At 37.0% G+C, this 12643-nt stretch overlaps 1 pseudogene; it reads right to left on the reverse strand.

The window, feature by feature from the left end:
* The window catches only part of LOC122334407, a 70582-nt pseudogene that overhangs the window by 20124 nt on the left and 37815 nt on the right, over positions 1-12643 (reverse strand).

The following is a 12643-nucleotide window of genomic DNA, read 5'->3' on the forward strand; positions in this document are numbered from 1 at the left end:
CATTAACGGCCGACCGCGTCCAACGAGCGCTTAGACATGGCAGCGAGGTGGAAATAATAATAACGAAGCTTGCTATCCTACTCCAGACACGTGCGTTAAAAGGTGAAGGGTGTCATTTCTGAGTCACTATCGGCAGCAAATGAAATCGTGGAAAGAAAAGAAAAACCCTGCTTTGAGGTAGGAAATCGTGAAGGAGGACAAGCACTTTTGCCTGACCGGGTTGTGTTTTAAAACGCGTCATATTAGCATGGGTGCAGTTTTTAACGCTACACCAAAACGGAGGTACCGTGTTTTGGCTTAACGGGTGACATTCAAATCACAGCGTGCTGTACAAATGAAAAGCTGCTGAAAATGTGCTCGGACCCGGGCCTTTCCGTGATGCAGATGAGTTTGTTTCTTCACCGGATTTGGAGAAAGGTAGCATCTCGGCAACGGGTGCTCGGCAGTGAATGGGTGCCGTCAGGATGAGAGTCCGAACAGCTGATAAAAACACCACAATGCTCCAGTCCACCGGTTAATATCTTGTGAAGCCAAAAACTAACCCATCGTTTCATGTTTTAAACCTTTGGTTTTGGCTAAAATATACTGTACATCTAATCATCCAATGAAGAAAAAAAACTACGGTTATCCAGCCACATATTAGAGCTGTTTGGACTGGTTTCACTGGTTAAAAACCAGTGCTTTGGTCTAACTGATGGACCGGAGCGCTGTGGATTATTGTGATGTTTTTATCAGCTCTCATTCCGACGGCACCCATTCGCCGCAGAGCATCAATTGCTGAAACAGTGATGAAATGACACATTTCTCCAAATCTAAACTCACCTGTATCTCGGATTGCACTTATATTTTTGGGTGAACCGTTTCTTTAAAATGATAGGTGTTTGCAAAATGAGCACGGATAAACGCATGCTACACGTGACACACACACACACACACACACACACACACAAACACAGACAGACAGCGTGGTGTAAGCAAGGGAGGAAAGGAGGGGGTAGAAAATCAGTTCTGCCACAGGGAACCAGCAGCCATCCTACAGGGAAAGGGACCATTCCATGACTGGGACGTGGATTTACTTTCAAACACCTGCCAAAAACAGAGTTCAACACGGCCTGCGTATGAACGGTGACGTTAGTCGTTATAAGAGCTTGGACTTGGAGGAGGCAAAAGGCAGAGTATGAGGTGAGGTGAGGTGAGGTGGGTGTCTCTGGCGCTGGCTGAAAAATCAAGAAATGTTACTCCTGAAAGGAAAAACAAAAATGCAAAGTTTATTGCTGTCAGGTGTAAGTGGAGGAGGAAAGAAAAGGCAAAAAAAGTAGTCGACCATTAAGAGGTGGGAAAGAAAAAGAGCCCTCTCTCTGTCCCTGAGATTAGCTCGTTTCCATAAACACTGAGTTTTTGGGCCATAATTTTGTTCTCGAGTACGATCACATGACTGGCCTGGAAAAAATTTAAATCTATATGGTTATCAAAAGCCTCCAGGGACTATCGCGGTTATATCGATTGGATCGGGACCATACAGTGATGAAAGTACGGCACTCAAAAAGGGCGCACGATATGAGAGTACGTGAATACTGGTTTGTAAAATGCATTCTTTTGGACGTATTTTCAGGCAGCGTCGCGTGCTCTCGTCACAGAGATCCCAGAAAGCATTGCAATTTAAAGAAACAAGTAGTATTTGACAGAATGGAAATACATGACTTGACAGATACATTTTGAAAATGAATAAAAAAAAAAAAAAAGAAAAATCGATAAGAATAAAACAAATGAAAATAAATCGGCTTATAAATAAGAAAAACACACGCACATTTGTAATCATAATTAAAAAATGACTTATAAATAAATAAAAATACATAAACACAAACGCGTAGCAAAAATAATTGACGTGGAAAAGAAATTAATTCCTAAATAAAAAGTCAAACAAGGAATCTGTGCTCAGAAAAAATAGCTTTTTGGCCATATTCCTTTCCTTAAGTAAAACACATGTCTGGCCTGAAATCCTTCTTTAAAACGGTCATCAAAAGTTTTCTTTTTATCCCCTGACTACGACTATTATATTGATTAGACTGAGAAAATACAGTGATGAAAGTACGGCACTCAAAGGGGCTGCAAACCTTTTAAGAATGACAGGGGTCTCTAAAATAGACACAATTTCCATTTTTCCCATTTTCCAGGAAATGTCGAGCACGCTCATTTGCCTACGTCCTTGAGAGAAAAAGCGGTCTGAAACATCTATAAATGTGAGTGCTTGCTTTGTTCCAGTGTTCGCTGACATTACATGCAGATTGTCCGACAATATTATACCTGATTACACACCACAGCGCGGTTTAATCAACACTCGCTTTCATGAAATCTTCAGCACAAACGTGTTATTTGAACGGCAAAGCGTCTTTTTTAGGCGAAACTACTTTTCCAGCCACGATTTATGCTTAATTTAGCTTTAGCTGTTTGCGCGTCCTTTAGCTTCAAAACCCTCGAACTAGGCCGGTTCATGCAAAAAAAGCTGAATAAATTCTGCAAATAAATATTCTAGGAATCATGGCATGAACGCGTAAAGAAATACAAATTAACCCAAAATAAAAATTCACGATTAAATGAATGCCAACCAATAATAAGCGATTGTCATGATAGCTAAGGACTATATCAACTCCACAAAAAAAACGACGCTTTAGCTTATGCCTATATTGCTTCTTCCAGACAAAACGAGATAAGAGGATCAGAAGAAAGCAGCAAAAAAATTACAAGTGGGTATCAAACCACTACAACTTCAGAGTTAAGTGTCCATTTTAATGGAACAAAACAAATCAAGAGTTGTCAAACTAAAGTGGGCTCTTCAACGCCAGCTATCCGTCTCAGACTAGTAACGAAGTGTCTATGCTAATATATATATACGTGAAAACACTCAGCAAGTGGCAACGTGATGGATGCGCTGCCAGAGACAAAGCACAAATATTCAATAAAATCCAGCAGGCGTACAAGCTGGATCTCTGGAGATATTGTGAAATTCATAAGCGCCGCTGCCTTGGTATCGACGCGAACGAGGCAGCGTTAATGGCTATATATTACATCCGAACGCAGATCCACTTAGCGTATGATCTGCTAAATGGATGAATCACTTTTTAATGCACGTTTTTCTCGGAGAACGACAAATGCAGCAGGTGTTCTTTATAGACGATTAGATAAACACGGTCCGTTTGACTGATATAAATGACGGGCGCCCCGAAAACGACAGCCTGATTCGCTCATTAAAGGGCCGCCAGGCTTCTCTGATATTAATCTCAGATTACAGCTCAATGCGCGGATCATTTTCAAGATCAATGTTCCGTTCGGATTTGATATTCACCGTATAGGCCTTTTTCCCCTTAAAGTTCAAAGACCGAAGTCAATTTTTAATAAAGCACATCTGAAGTGTAAACAAGCAAATAATCATGCTGAAATGGTGTAGGACCACTTAGATTTTTCCGACTAGAAATGCATGAGAAATTAATAATGCAAGAGTGTTTTTTTGAAGAGTTTAGTATGCCGCTGCTTTATGGATCATGACAAGCCATTGATTTTCTTCCGCCGAACAAAGCTTTTGGCTCTCGATTTAATGTAGCATGAATTTTCAGCAGACAGACAGCTCAATGTACATAAACGCACACAAACATCAGCTTGAACTTTCCAGTTGAACTGTGAAGTTGAACTGGATTGAACTGTCTGTTCGAATGCAGGGTGCTGCTTTAATGCAGCTCGACAAGGTTACATATTTTCGACTTTGTAAAAAGATAAACAACTGCACAGAGCTAATGTATTTTTTCGACTGAATGCCGATGATGCGGCTTTGTATGGCTTTGTTCTGGAACCTAATGAGCCGCCTACAGGCATCATATGTGCAAGATTATGCTGGTTTTCAAAACCCCATCCCAGAATGCATGTTAGGTCGCGATTCCAGAATGAAACCTGACAAGCTCAATTAAAAAAATAATAATAATAATTGATTTTTTTAAATAAGTAGTGTGCATACATAATACAGACTTGCTAAAAATAAACAAATGCAAAAACAAATCCATAAATGCATATATAAGTGCATACATCTATAAATATATGTGAAATAGATAGAAATATTAGATAAATAATAGATAAATATAAATGTATTATTGCATTAATAATTGCAATGAAAAATAATGAATAAATGCTCATGCATAAACACAAACAATTTATAAATCCATATATATATATATATATATATATATATATATATATATATATATATATATATATATATATATATATATGGCATAAATACTTAAAATACATAAGTGCACATATAGAAAGCAGAAATGCATCAATACAAAAAATAATAAATGTGTAAATAAATGTACATAAATGTAATAAATGATATTCTAAACAAATGTTATAAATAAATAAATGCATAAAAAGAAAAAGTTAAACCAAAACCAAAATAAATACAAAACTGATGTCGAAATAAATACATGTGCATAAATAAACATAAAGCGCATATACAAAGCATAAATGCATGCACAAATACGAAAAAAAGTGTAAATCATGAACCGTTCATCGTGATAACATCGAAATCAATTCTATTAATTTTTAAGTCGCATGTGCACGATGCGTTCCAGATCAGTCAGGATGCTGCCTTGGCAGCTCACTAGGTTTTGCAGAAATGCTAGTTTCCTCTGTGTTTTAAAATAAGACAATCTAGACGTTAACAAGAGTGTGAAATTCCCCATTCAGAGCCTTCCAGAGGCACTGGAACTCGCTTCGCGAGGTGTATCAGCACATTTTGTGCTTCACTGAGAACAAACTTCTGAGTTATTGCTCCTAATGCAGTTTTCATTGCTGCCGCTCTCGAGATAGTTCAGCTCGACCTGGACTAAATTCACAATCAACCGGCCGAGATTCCCCGGCGCAATCTGGCCTTCAAGCTGGAGTGGATGCTTCACGATATATATCAGACCAGAATATGCAGCGATTTCCATGCCAGGTCGACTCAAATCTGTTTGTTCTCTGTGTTCAATGCCCTGAATTAATTAATTTGATGTGATTCACACAAGGCTGAGAGGGTTAGAAGAACAACAGCCATGCAATCGGCTGTACTTTCATTCAAAAATACATTAACCCTATAAAGCCTCCTGCATCATATTTGATACGCAAATTTTTAAGGCTTAAATTGCCAACATGAGCCAAACTCTGTTGCACACAATCTACTTCAGCTCATCGTCTACTTGTCGTTATGCTGTGATAAATCTTTACTCATTTCATAAATGTAAGCGTAAAAAATAGCTGTTATGTTATTAGTGGTAATATTAATAAAAGACGGACGCTTCAAGATGACCAAAGCAACTACTCGATCATCTATCATGTTTTTATGTCTATGTTAAAATGTCTCAAAAATTATCGCCATGATTCTGAAAAATGTATTTGTTCATCATTGGGTTGCATTGCATTTAATGTTTGGATCACCTTACTAAAAGAAATATTATTGAAAAAATAAAGTGAATACAGACATTTATATAATTTGATTTAACTGTCTTTAAAGATCTCATTGATATACATTACAAGCAACAGAATGTAATCTTTTTGTGCATAAAAATTGCAGCATTTGTACCAAATTGACCTATTGGTAAGCCCCTCCCCTCGAACGCAGATGAGCCAATGGCAATCGAGTATCAGCGGCGCAGAGAGTGGAGGTCTTATGGGGGTTTATGATTAAAAAAAGGAAATCTATGTGTGCGGGGTACTTGTAACACAGATTTCAATGTCATACAATTTTCATCTGCTCAAGCAGAACGTTAATGTCATCTTGTGCTTCAGAAAGTATCTCTTGACCAAAACTGTAGGCGATAATGAGAGCCCATGCTAATGTACAAACATGAAGAGCGGACTGACTAAACGAAGGTCTCTTTATGTTAAACGCGTCAAATGTAAATGAATTTAATCGTACCCTGCGACACATGGACAGCTTTGATTTGGGATGTTGTTATCCACGATAAGTCCGTCCGTAATGTGAGACTTCTCTCGCTTTGAGTTATTTACCAGGTTTATTTTTAAATGTTTAAAACTCCATGGAATATTTCATTCCTATTTGGTGCCCTTCTGCGTCTAAAAGTGTGCAAAACCAGTTTTTTACACTGCAGCTGTCAATGTAAAACAGTGAGTCAATTGATATATTGATACATTCAAAATATTTTTAACGACATGCCTTAAAAAAAAAAAAAAAAAAATCAAGCTCTGAAATACAGATCAACAAAAAATCATAGAAAAATTACAGACAAAACACAATAAAATTACGAATTATTTTTCTTTATTATCTTTTGATTTTATATATTTACTTTTTGTCTATATTCTTACTATGCATAAAGCCTGATATATCAAGTGTGATACTTAACAAAAAAAGCATATGCAAACTTTCAAAATTCAAAAAATTCAACTCAAATGTCTCTATTACTTCAAATGTCTAGGAAAAAATTCTACCTCTGAAAAACTGATCGTAAAAATCAAGCTAGGACCTATAATACAGAAACTGATCCAAAAGCAAAGCCTTCTACAAACAATCTTTTTGATTTTCGCATTACTACGTCTTTCTGCTACCTAATAAAAATTAGACGCTAATCAAAAGTATAGCATGCAAATTTATATATAAGTTTCAAAGGTTTGCTTCAGCACAATTTACAGCAAACGAAATGTAAAAACACGAATCTGTAGTAAACGAGCGGCGAAACTGGCCTCACGGGTTCACCAGAAGGGCACCTGACACGTTCACAGCGGATTCTGAGCTTGCGCGCGTCTTTGACTGTAAACACGATTCGGTATCAGTGTGGGCTCGTAAACAACATCCAGTCAGTCTCACGGCTCCGGGACACCCGACTGCTGAGATCAGCGTCGATACGAGGCGGCGAAGTCGGCAAGAAACAGAATTTCCCCGAGCATAAACGAGACCGGCGCAGCTCCCTTCATCTCGGCGGCGCGCTCAAAGCGGCGTGTGAATTTCCGCCGAGATACGGAGCGAGTCACAGCAGGTAAAAGGTGAAGTGGGACGACTAGATCATCCCGTAGAAGCACTTGACACAGACAGTCGAGCTCATCCAATATGCCAGACGCATCCCTAAAATCTGCCTTTCATTTGTTTTGACATTTACAAAGCATTTAAAACCAAAAGCCCCAGTCATGGAACTTCTTCGCCCATTAAAATGCGAACCGGCACACTTAGGAAATGGAGATGAAAGGGTCAGATCGGCCGGCGCCTTGACCTTTCCCAGCAGTAAAATACATTCGTCGGTGGGACAGACAGAATGGCTACTGGCCCTGTGACGGGAACCGATGTCTTCAGACCTGCAAGAGACAGGGAGGGAAAAGGAGGCGACACAAATGCACCCTACGAAAAGAACAGAATGGATCAAGGACGGGAGGAAAGCAAACCTTTTCACCATGTCCTTGAAATACAAGCTGCAGGAAGCTAGAACATTTTGATGGACTTCAAACTCTTTGCCTTCAACAATTATTTTCAGGTCTGTAAACTCTTTCTCTCGCCGCTGCTGGTTCAACTCCTTCAACATCTCTGTAGAAGAAGAGAAAGAAGAGAGACAGTGATTTTCGGACCTTCTGAGATCCAAGCACACAGCAAATGACGACAAAACCAAGTCATTACTCGAAGAGAAACAGGGAATTATTGGTCTGTGCAAGCATAAGGCTGGAATGGAGGAGTAAAACCGTCAAGCGTGAAGGAAAAACAACAACAGAAGTGAAGGGCAGAGGTCAGAGCTCTCATTTCATTAGGATTCCGCCGAGCAAACGCTCAACTTCATCAGTATGACGTCTACAGCTCTGATTTCAAGGAATACTTCAGCTAAAAATGAAAACGCTGTCATTATTTACTCACCATCATGCCTTTGTTCGTTTCAGACATTTTATTGTAGCGTGAGCTATTCCTTTTACAAACAATGGAATGCTACAGTCGACAATGAGAGTTACATTCACATTCTTCATGTACTGTATTTTTATTATTATGGTTACTTTTATTATTACTAAAAATAGGCTTCTCTCTCTCTCTCACACACACACACACACACACACACACACACACACACACACACACACACACACACTCTCTCTCTCTCTCTCTCTGTATAAATGTGCATATATAGAGGGAGACAAAAGAGAAAAGTATAAATGCAATATGTAATTTCTTTTTATTATTGTTAATTATATTACACCTCACCACCCCCTCCCACATATCCTTAGCATCTGAGCCACAATGTGGATGAATTTCATTTATGAAAGGGAAATGTTCTGAAGATTCATATGTTGGTGCAAATCATTTTATGCCGGACTGCTTCGTAAACAAGGGTGGGTTCAACACAGCGTTTGCACTGAAAGATGAGTCAATACCAGCTGTTTATGCTCAAACATCATATCCAGAAGTAAGAATCGCCTCGTATTTTCTGTGCTCTGACAGTATTCACAGAGAGCAGAGCTTGTCGTTATCCCAAAAAACTATCCCTGTCTGCATATTTCATTATAAAGTTCTGACATTTTGGCTGTATGACATTCTGTGAGCTGTAAAGGTTCTGCCCTCTTCTTATATAACATATTGTAAAAAGGGGCATAATTTGTCTCTTAGGTTTTTAAGCTATATTTGTATTCTTTAATAATATTTTACGCCTTTTTAATAATCTATACTTTAGTTGTGATGCATACACCTGTCCAAACAGACGTACCATTAGCTCAGAGTCTGATACACATGCAAAGCTGTCAATAAAGAAATACATAAGAATTATTAAAAACAAATGTACAAATACATTAAATTAAATACGCATTAAATAAATATAAATGAGTTAAAATAAGTTAATAAAGTTGCTGTTACCATGGAAACAGACTGCAAAAGAGAACTATAACTCACTCCCAGAAAATATTAGGAATTATGTAACCATGCACATGCAATAAGCTGGATTTTTGTATATATTTAGGGGGAAACATCAGACATCAAACGCATTTATTAACCAACTATGGTACAGCGGTTTTGATTACATCATTCATAATGCTTCATGGGATTTATTTTGACCTAAAAAGCCCTGTATCTTTGTACTTTTGTGTTTGTATTGTGATCTATCTGGAAACATTTTACTGAAGAATGTTTAAAAATCCCAACGGAGATAATGAACAGGAAAAGTACTTCTAAAAACCAAGGCCGCAGAAAAAGGGATTGTGACCATCTGACCTAAAATAACATTTATTAAACCAACATGATAAACAACCAGCATGTGAGTCAAACCAAAGAATACAAATATAGATAAAAACTCAATGAAGGAGTGAAAGAAAGAAAAAGAAAGAAAGACTCATTACTTGGTAATATCTTGCACTGAAATAAATATATTTTTTATTTTATTAAAATTGTATTTATTTTCATTTATTTCATTAACTATATTACAGCAGTGATCTGAAAACAATGATATAATAGTGAAAATGTTATATTTTAGATTTACAAAAACAGTTTTGTCATTTTTAATTCAAACAGAAAACCATTAGTATGGTAATGACATTTTTTTGTGTCAATAAAATAATTGCCACAAGGCAACACATATTAATAATAATCATAATAATAATAATAATAATAATTATTATTATTAGTAGCACCAGCAGCAGCAGTAATTATGCATTTAATGCGCTATTAATAATAAATATTACCTTAAGTATTATTTTTCATGTGAGTAGGAGCAATAATAATAATAATAATAATAATAATAATAATAATATTTAATAACTTATAATTGTATTTTCCCCTTAAAATAGTCTTTTAGAGATGAAACAGGCTTTTAGAGCAAAATAAGAATTTATTCAAGGAAAAGTCATAGTTAATAGTTAATAAGAGGTAACAAGTGTTAGATTTTAGGATTAAATATCACTTGTAAACTTTACAATGTTCGTGATGGTCTTTTCAGGTCCAAGATTAGTCCAAAACATCCTCATGTCCAGGAAATTATGCTCATCAAATTCTAATTATAAGGTGAGTGCATGCATGAGTCATAGCTGACACGGTTTATGTATAATTAATCATCTCCGAAGCCAAAGCAGAAAGATTTGATGCGCTGGAATAACTTCTTCGAGTCCCAAAGTCCCCGTAACAGCAGGACGCCGTGATCGCGACAGGTATTCATGACTAATAAGAAGCGACCACAAACAACAGCTGATATACGACGAGACCCAGTTCTGCGCAACAAAGGATATTGCGCTACTGAAAATAAACACATTCAAAGTCACTTCTGCATTTCATGTGTTGGCTTTCCGTGCAGTCATTTGAATAATTGGCTGGTGTAAGCGTCTCAGCTTCATTAGAGCAACACGTCACACGCCTCTGACAGCTGTTCCGCAGACGTCTGACAAACTAATAAGGAAAAGGACACGCGATTATCTGCCTAAAATGTTCCCTATTAATTTGAGCCAGGGATAGCAAGGATGGCAGGAAATTATTCTCTATTTAAGTGGGTCAGTGTTCTCTGGAGGAGACCATAATCATAAAATAGCACAGGGCAGTCTAGCGGGAGCAGGAAGGGAGATTTTAAAGGAAAATTAACGCATTCGTAATTGTTATTAACATTTGCGCATGAATCATTTGAGTTAAAACGCACTCCAGCGTACAGCTGCGTCCAAAAACCTCAGGCTCTTCCATCTGAACCCGGAAATCAACTTTCCAAAACCGAAGGCAAAGAAAGGCCAAGGCAAGAAACGGAAAAGCAATATTGAAGCTTGTGCACAATTTCTAGGCCGACAATCGAACGCAAATGCAATTCGTGACTTTCTAGGTTCTTCCAAAGCTCATGCTGGAGAACACGATCATCATCAAAAAAAAAAAAAAAAAAAAAGCTAATAACATACAGTTTTTTGCACAGACCAGTTGTTTCGCTTCATAGGACCTCATTAAATCCAGTACACTGTAAAAAAAAAAAAGTTGAACCAACTTAAATTTTTAAGGAAATAAGCTTCAGCTCATTTTTGAGTTCTCTCAACTTATTTTTGTAGGAGTTTTCTGTTGAGAAAACTCAAAAATCTGATGAAGCTGGTTGCCTTAAAATTTTAAGTTGTCTCAACCTTTTTTTTTTTTAACAGTGTAGCCATGTGCATTAATCTTCTTGCGTGTATATGCTTTGTTGACTCTCAAAACGCTGGTAACTGTATTATTTGAAAGAACAGGTTTTAATTAAAGATGTTTCTACTGATCAAAAAAGTCACCAGCATCTTGGATGGCCTAAATTAACGACAAACCATTGACAACAAAATGAGTAAAGGGGTCAAATTTCTGAAATCGGGATGTATACATCATCTAAAAGCTGAATAAATAAGCTTTCTATTGATCTGTCGTTCAAATTTGGCTGAGATACAACTTTTCGATCAACTGGAATCTTAGTGTGCAAAAAAAATATTATCAATGCATCCTCAGCAATGCATATCGCTAATCAAAAAGTTTTGATGTATTTATTGAGAGGAAATTTACTAAATATCTTCAGGGAATATGATTACTTAATATCCTAAAGATGTCTGGCAAAAAAGAGAAATCAATCATTTTAACCAATGCAATGTTTTTTTTGGCTATTGCTACAAATATACCTGATACTTAATACTACTTTCGTGATCCGGCGCCGCAAATGTTCATTTTCTTTGTGTTTACATTTATGATAAAGATGCTTCTGAACGTCAAGTGTTACGGCGTGAGACGGAGAGAACAAATACATTCTTCCAATTCGCTCTGCCCATCCTCCAAGAGCACTTTCATCTCTCGGTGGAACTGGAAAGAACGCCGGGGCTCGTGAAACGCGTCCTTCCAGAACAAAAGAGCTGTGAATTGATAACAATAGAGCTATAGATATGGGATGAGGAGTTCTCGAGCGCGATCTCTGACAGGCCACACACACCATGAAGGTCAGAATACATGCATATAAACCAGAGCTGTCTGAATGAGACTATTGTGGGATCTCTTTTTTCTCAAGCACGCAGCTCTTGATGTGAAAGAGGAGAAACTATGGAAAGCATTAGTGGTTTTTCTCCACTTTAAATGAATGTTGACCCTATATGCTTTCACAGTGTTCCTGATCTTATTGCGTATGATTCATCAGTGCAAATTATTCAAATGTTCGCCCCGGTAATATTTCAGAACCAGTTAATAATCAGAAATCTTTCTTAAATAGCAAATTAGCATATTATGGTTAGGATCACGTGAAACGTAAAATTCAGCGCTGATTTTTTAAACGTATTTAAATACTAAACAGCTTTTTTAAATCCTAATAATACTTTGTTTTTATTACAATTTGACTGTATTCATGATCAAATAAAAATGCAGCCTTGATTAGCATAAGTGACTTCTTCAAAAATTATTTCACTGCAAAAAAATGCTTTCGATTTTAGATTTTTTTGTATCGTTTCCAGTCGAAATATCAAAAAAAATCTTAAAATCAACGGGTCTTTTTTTCAGTCAAAATTAAGCTACTTAACCTGTCAATGGGGTAAAGAAAACAAGATTATTTAGCTCGTTTCGAACAAAAACTCTTGATTTTTCTGAAAACATTTTTTTTTTTACTTGATTACGAATCGACAGATATATTGGCCGGAAGCAAGACAAGTATTTTTTGCAGTGTTCAAACTTATTGCT

This window comes from Puntigrus tetrazona, unplaced genomic scaffold (assembly GCF_018831695.1).
Source record: "Puntigrus tetrazona isolate hp1 unplaced genomic scaffold, ASM1883169v1 S000000520, whole genome shotgun sequence".
Taxonomy (NCBI): Eukaryota; Metazoa; Chordata; class Actinopteri; order Cypriniformes; family Cyprinidae; genus Puntigrus; species Puntigrus tetrazona.